Here is an 8,316-nt window from a genome sequence, read left to right as displayed (position 1 = left end):
CTAATGACGTCATTTTCAGTTTATAACCTGTGGTAAAATGTGTAAGGGGCAGTACTCACGAGAATAAACGCAGCTGGTTCAAAGGCTGGTCTCTGTCAATTTTTATACAAATAAGGGTCTTACAAACTCTTATGAATTGACAGAGTGATTCATTTTAATTGGCTATTAAAACAGAGGAATTTAATTCCTGTAACAACCTTACATTGAAATGCTTACTTACAGGCTCTAACCAATAGTGCAAAAAAGGTGTTAGGTGAACAATAGGTATGTAAAGAAATAAAACAACAGTAAAAAGACAGGCTATATACAGTAGCGAGGCTATTAAAGTAGCGAGGCTACATACAGAGACCGGTTAGTCAGGCTGATTGAGGTAGTATGTACATGTAGATATGGTTAAAGTGACTATGCATATATGATAAACAGAGAGTAGCAGCAGCGTAAAAAGAGGGGTTGGGGGGCACACAATGCAAATAGTCCGGGTTCCCATTTGGTTACCTGTTCAGGAGTCTTATGGCTTGGGGGTAAAAACTGTTAAGAAGCCTTTTTGTCCTAGACTTGGCACTCTGGTACCGCTTGCCATGCAGTAGTAAAGAGAACAGTCTATGACTGGGGTGGCTGGGGTCTTTGACAATTTTTAGGCCGTTCCTCTGACACCACCTGGTGTAGCGGTCCTGGATGGCAGGCAGCTTAGCCCCAGTGATGTACTGGACTGTACGCATTACCCCCTGTAGTGCCTTGCGATCAGAGGCCAAGCAATTGCCGTACCAGGCAGTGATGCAACCAGTCAGATGCTCTCGATGTTGGCTGTTGAACCTTTGAGGATCTCAGGACCCATGCCAAATCTGTTTAGTTTCCTGAGGGGGAATAGGCTTTGTCGTGCCCTCTTCACGACTGTCTTGGTGTGTTTGGACCATTCTAGTTTGTTGTTGTGGTGGACACCAAGGAACTTGAAGCTCTCAAACTGCTCCACTACAGCCCCGTCGATGAGAATGGGGGCGTGCTTGGTCCTCCTTTTCCTGTAGTCCACAATTATCTCCTTTGTCTTGGTTACATTGAGGGATAGGTTGTTATTCTGGCACCACCCACCCAGGTCTCTGACCTCCTCCCTATAGGCTGTCTCGTCGTTGTCGGTGATCAGGCCTACCACTGTTGTGTCGTCTGCAAACTTAATGATGGTGTTGGAGTCATGCCTGACCATGCAGTTGTGGGTGAACAGGGAGTACAGGAGGGGACTGTGCACGCACCCCTGGGGAGTTCCAGTGTTGAGGATCAGCGTGGCAGATGTGTTGCTACCTACCCTGACCACCTGGGGGCGGCCGTCAGGAAGTCCAGGATCCAGTTGCAGAGGGAGGTGTTTAGTCCCAGGATCCCTAGCTTAGTGATGAGCTTTGAGGACACGATGGTGTTGAACGCTGAGCTGTAGTCAATGAATAGCATTCTCACATAAGTGTTCCTTTTGTCCAGGTGGGAAAGGGCAGTGTGGAGTGCAATAGAGATTGCATCATCTGTGGATATGTTTGGGCAGTATGCAAATTGGAGTGGGTCTAGGGTTTCTGGGATAATGGTGTTGATGTGAGCCATTACCAACCTTTCAAACCACTTCATGGCTACGGACGTGAGTACTACAGGTCTGTAGTCATTTAGGCAGGTTGCCTTTGTGTTCTTGGGCACAGGGACTATGGTGGTCTGCTTGAAACATGTTGGTATTACAGACTCAATCAGGGACATGTTGAAAATGTCAGTGAAGACACCTGCCAGTTGGTCAGCACAATACCATTTGAACCCAGGTCTGGGTGGCAACTGACCAATTGTTTGCCATTGTAATGTGGTAGTCTGAAACCTTGGCTGAGACCTGAAGACTTACAATAGCTCCACAAACTAATGCCTAGTCCTTAGCTCAGCAGGCCTACACAGTCTTGTGGTGCACAGAAGACCCGGGCTTGAACCCACCCAGTCAGTAAAATGTACTTTTATTTTGAAGACTGCTTATGAATCATGTTTAATAAATTTCTTATGAATGTTGTATGAAGGATACAACAACATTCATGAAGGTGTCATCATGACTGGTCTTATAAAGACATTATGAATACCTTATGGATACCCTGTTCCCATCAAATCAACATCAAATATTGGTTGATATTTACTTGAGCTGTCAACAAATGTAAATTCTACTTTAAAAAGTCCAATGTAGCCGTTTTTATCTTAATATCAAATAATTTCTGGGAAACTGTCACGGCCGTTGAAAGAAGAAGACCAAAGTGCAGTGTGGGGAGTGTACATATTCCTTTTCTTATAAAAATGACGCCAACAAAACAACAAACGAGAAAACAACCGTGAATCTTAAGGGCTGCAAAGTTAACTACCCACAAAAACAGGTGGGAAAAAGGGCTGCCTAAGTATGGTTCCCAATCAGAGACAACGATAGACAGCTGTCCCTGATTGAGAACCATACCCGGCCAAAACAAAGAAATAGAAATGGAACATAGAATGGAACATAGAATGCCCACCCAAATCACACCCTGACCAAACCAAAAATAGAGACATAAAAAGGCTCTCTAAGGTCAGGGCGTGACAGAAACAATGAAATATGTTACTGTGAAAAATTGCTTCTTAGCAAAGAGCAATTTCTCAAGCAAAAATGTAGCTAGGACTGTCTGGGAGTGGTGTGAGGGGAGGGGAAATTTTAGAAATAAATATAAAAAAAATTGAAATATATATAAAACACAGAAAAATCACATTTTTGACTCCACTGGGCCTGCAGATAAACTAACCCTTGAGATCCTGTCATTAATATGTGGTTCAAAATGACTCAAACTGTGTACGTGTACTACTACTTCCATCGATGCTAAACATCAATATGTTGGTGTAACCGATGTGAAATGGCTAGCTAGTTAGCGGTGGTGCGCGCTAATAGCGTTTCAATCGGTGACGTCACTCGCTATGAGACCTTGAAGTAGTCACTCGCTATGGGACCTTGAAGTAGTTGTTTCCCTTGCTCCGCAAGGGCTGTGGCTTTTGTGGAGCGATGGGTAACGATGCTTCGAGGGTGGCTGTTGTCAATGTGTGCAGAGGGTCCCTGGTTCAAGCCCAGGTAGGGTCGAGGAGAGGGACGGAAGCAATACTGCTACATTGGGGGGAAATGAAATATGACGCATAGAGAACGTCATATTTCATGTATTTGTACCTAGTGGGATGAGAGTAGTTGATTACCCTGGGTTCCAGACAGCTGGTGTATGGAGTCGATGCAAATGATCAAAGGAGAATGAAGAATAGTCACGCTCAGAACATCTGCACCCAGAAAGATACAAACATTTAGGATGAAAAGAATGAAGAACAGAGGGGAGTCACACTCTCCTGTAGTTCTATTTTTGTGTGCAGGAGTTCTAAAGAAAAACATAGCTGGAGATAATGATTCAAGCTGAAACACAATGCTGTGTGATCTGATGTCTGTCTTTGAAGGTTATTGTATTCAGTATCCTGCCTCTCCGCATATTTCCACGTCATTGGGCAGCCACTGCTTCACATTGACGCTTGCAGTTATTATTTGTACCTAAATTGTATTTTGGCCACCTGTGTCTAATTTACTACACATGCTGCCTCATGTTGTTCACCGTTAAAAAATCTAGCTATAATGATTATCCTATTTATGAGATGGAGATGGGAAAAACATAAACATACTTCTTATTCAAATGTCCAGTCCTTGCTAATTTATACAAAAACTGTCCCGCAATGTCAAAATATAAATACTTTCCCCAGTTATAATGACCTAATTAAGTGCCAAGTCAATGTTTTGTCAGGATGTTGTTATCACTGAACAGGTTTGTCATGGATACTCAGAACTTCAAAGACATTGGTCATGAAGGATTGTCATTGTAAATAAGAATTTGTTCTTAACTGACTTGCCTAGTTAAATAAAGGTTAAATAAAAAATAAAGTTAAAATCATTTTTAAAAAAGGACAGAGCTGCATAGCAACAAGGACACCAGTTGCCATGCAACGCAGTCCTAAAATAATTTTGACTAAATCCATTGACATGAAGTTACTACTCTCACATTGAGCACAACATTTTCCTTCAGTCACAAAACAGTTGGATTAGTGGAACTTTTTAGGTCATACCTGCATTTTCTAAAATATGTCGGAAGTTTGCTGTGAGCTCTTGTAAAGGTCAGTGACCTCCATCAGAGCTCCGAATAATTTACTTGATCTCGTACAATCCAAAAACAATAAGGTAATTTGTTTAGTTGGATTAGTTGGTTGAGATTCTAGTTGCCTTTTCTTGCCATTGTGTCCTTAATCAAGGCACTTAACCCCTAAACTCCCCCAGGGGCATTGACTCCATGGCTGAACCTGTACTCCCACGTTTGTGTGGGTGTGTGTACAATGTCTAGCTTTAACAAATGTTAGATTGAGTACAACCTAATGCACTTAATGTAAACATACACGTAATGTACACATACATTCCTAGAGGATGATATGTGGGTTGTTTTTTGTAAGCTACTCAGGAAAAATGGGACATTCCCAGAACATTAGCCAACATTGTTACGGTGAGTGAATGAGGACCCAAAAGCGAACTAACTTAAACAGAGCTTCTTTAATAACCAAACATAGGTAGGCTCAGATAGACCGGCAGATTCCGACAGGACAAGACAAGGTTACAGCAAACATGACGACAGTCTGGTTCAGGCATGAAACACAACAAACAAGAATCCGACAAGGACAGGAGCAGAAACAGAGAGAGATATAGGGACCTAATCAGAGGGAAAAAGGGAACAGGTGGGAAAAGGGGTGACGAGGTGGTTAGGAGGAGACAAGACACAGCTGGGGGAAAGAGGGGGAGAAAAGGTAACCTAACAACGACCAGCAGAGGGAGACAGGGTGAAGGGAAAGGACAGAGACAAGACACAACATGACAGTACATGACAAACATGCCCATTAAGTTATAGTTAGGGATTCAGCCAACATTAAGATGATAACATCCCACAAACATTCAAATAATGTTTTTCATCACCAAATATTTTTTTTCTAAGAAAAGTTGAAATGAAATATCCTTGGAAGGTTCTCTTAACATTCACTAAAATGTTGTTCAAAACATCTGTAAAAACTACCACAGAACATTCTCCTAAGGATCTCTTTCAATGTTCCAATAATGTGGGAGCAATAGAAGTGGTTCTCATGAAACATTACAGTGTTACTGTGACTCCATGACATGATGATTTTAATAACGTCCCCTGAACGTACTTCAGCAATCAGTTCTTCCAGTTGAAGCTGGGTCAGTTTTCTCTGAACGTCTTTTCCTTGTTCTGTGAGTCTCTGTTCATCCTTTCTGTATTTTTCCACTGCATGGAGCATAGGGTCACAGAATTCCTTGTGTGATGTTGAAGTCAGTCCCACCACATCCTCCGACCTGCTTCTTACTGGTTGGGGCAAGGCTTCTATCACCGAGTTTCGGAACAGAATCGTCATCAGTGGGTCTCCCTCTGGATCCCGTTCTGTTTCCTGCCTCCATCGTTTCAGCTGACCATGTAGATACGCAGCCGGATTCTATGACTCCCCCAGTGGTTTTCCTTTTAGCGACTTTGGGACAATCCTTGTGGGGTACTCTGCTCTTAGGGCCTGCCAGAATCCAGGACGGTATGTATCAAAGTCCATTCTATCCCCCAGTGAATCCCATACTGCCGCTGTTAGGCCACTGGCACACAGTACAGTACACTCTTCATTTCTACCGGTCCCACTACTTTCTCCAACAGTGACTTTAGATCCCCCACAGCCAGTAGTTTCCCCATGGTTGTACTTCAAAGGTTCTAATCCATTTTCCAGCTCCGTCGTCCAGGTCCTGTGATCCCCATGGGACATAGTGCCCTTGTGTCCCTTTTACCCTAATTGGACGTTGTGCACCATATCTTCCAGGTTGTTTTTATTTCACCTTTATTTAACCAGGTAGGCCAGTTGAGAACAAGTTCTCATTTACAACTGCTACCTGGCCAAGATAAAGCAAAGCAGTGCGACAAAATCAGCAACACAGAGTTACACATAAACAAACGTACAGTCAATAACCCAATAGAAAAGAAAAATAGAAAAATCTATGTACAGTGTGTGCAAATGTAGAAGAGTAGGGGAGGTAAGGCAATAAATAGGCCATTGAGGTGAAATACTTACCATTTAGCATTAATACTGGAGTGTAATGTGCAGATGATGATGTGCAAGTAGAGATACTGGGGTGCAAAAGACCAAGTGGGTAAGTAATAATATGGGGATGAGATAGTTGGGTGTGCTATTTACAGATTGGCTGTGTACAGGTACAGTATAAGCTGCTCTGACAGCTGATGCTTAAAGTTAGAGAGGGAGATATAGGACTCCAGCTCCAGATATTTTTGAAATTCGTTCCAGTCATTGTCAGCATAGAACTGGAAGGAAAGGCGGCCAAAGGAAGTTTTGGCTTTGGGGATGACCAGTGCAATATAACTGCTGGAGCGCGTGCTACGGGTGGGAGTTGCTATGGTGACCAGTGAGCTGAGATAAGGCAGGGCTTTACCTAGCCAAGACTTATAGATGACCTGGAACCAGTGGGTTTGGTGACGGATATGTAGTGAGAGCTATCCAATGAGAGCATACAGGTCGCAGTGGTGGGTGGTATATGGGGCTTTGGTGACAAAACAGATGGCACTGTGATAGACTACATGCTGAGTAGAGTGTTGGGGGCTATTTTCTAAATGACATCGCCGAAGTCAAGGATCGGTAGGATAGTCAGTTTTATGAGGGTATGTTTGACAGCATGAGGGAAGGAGGCTTTGTTGTGAAATAGGAAGCCACTTCTATATTACATTTAGGATTGGAGATGCTTAATGTGAGTCTGGAAGTAGAGTTTACAATCTAACCAGACACCTAGGTATTTGTAGTTGTCCACATATTCTAAGTCAGAACCGTCCAGAGTAGTGATGCTAGTCGGGCAGGAGGGTGCGGGCAGCGATCGGGTTGAAGAGCATGCACTACGTTTTACTAGCATTTAAAAGCAGTTGGAGGCCACGGAAGGAGTGTTGTATGGTGTTGAAGCTCGTCTGGAGGTTTGTTAACACAGTGTCCAAAGAAGGGCCAGATGTATACAGAATGGTGTCATCTGAGTAGAGGTGGATCAGAGAATCACCAGCAGCAAGAGCGACGTCATTGATATATACCGAGAAAAGAGTCGGCCTGAGAATTGAACCTTGTGGCACCCCCATAGAGACTGCCGGAGGTCCGTACAACAGGCCCTCCGATTTGACACACTGAACTCTATCTGAGAAGTAGTTGGTGAACCAGGTGAGGTAGTAATTTGAGAAGCCAAGGCTGAGTATGCCGATAAGAATGTGGTGATTGACAGAGTCGAAAACCTTGGCCAGGTCAATAAAGACGGCTGCACAGTACTGTCTTTTATCAATGCCGGTTATGATAACGTTTAGGACCTTGAGCGTGGCTGAGGTGCGCCCTTGACCAGCTCAGAAACCAGATTGCATAGTGGAGAAGGTACGGTGGGATTCAAAATGGTCGGTGATCTGTTTGTTAACTTGGCTTTCGAAGATTTTAGAAAGGCCGGGCAGGATGGATATTGCTCTGTAACAGTTTGGGTCTAGAGTGTCTCCATTTTGAAGAGGGTGATGACCGCTACAGCTTTCCAATCTTTGGGGATCTCAGACCAAAGAGAGGTTGAACAGGCTAGTAATAGGGGTTGCAACAATGTTGGCAGATCATTTTAGAAAGAGAGGGTCCAGATTATCTAGCCCAGCTGATTTGTAGGGATCCAGATTTTGCAGCTCTTTCAGAACATCAGCTGTCTGGATTTGGGTGAAAGAGAAGCGGGGGTGGGGGGGCTTTGGCAAGTTGCTGCAGGGGTGCTGAGATGTTGGCCGGGGTAGGGGTAGCCAGGTGGAAAGCATGGCCAGCTGTAGAAAAATGCTTTTTGAAATGATCGATTATCGTAGATTAATCGGTGGTGACAGTGTTCCCTATCCTCAGTGGGCAGCTGGGAGGAGGTGCTCTTATTCTCCATTAACTTTACAGCGACCCAACACGTTTTGAAATTAGTGCTGCAGGATGCAAATTTCTGTTTTAAAAAGCTAGCCTTAGCTTTCCTAACTGACAGATTATATTGGTTCCTGACTTCCCTGAAAGTTGCAGTTCCATTTTACAGCTATTACACTGACATAATACCATGCTATTGTTTGAGGAGAGTGCACAATTTTGAACATGAAAAGTTACTAATTAACAAATTAGGCACATTTGGGCAGTCTTGATACAACATTTTAAACATAAATGAAATGGTTCATTGGATCAGTTTAAAGC

This window comes from Oncorhynchus mykiss, chromosome 12, assembly GCF_013265735.2.
Source record: "Oncorhynchus mykiss isolate Arlee chromosome 12, USDA_OmykA_1.1, whole genome shotgun sequence".
Lineage (NCBI taxonomy): Eukaryota > Metazoa > Chordata > Actinopteri > Salmoniformes > Salmonidae > Oncorhynchus > Oncorhynchus mykiss.
Note: the sequence above shows the minus strand (reverse complement) of the source record.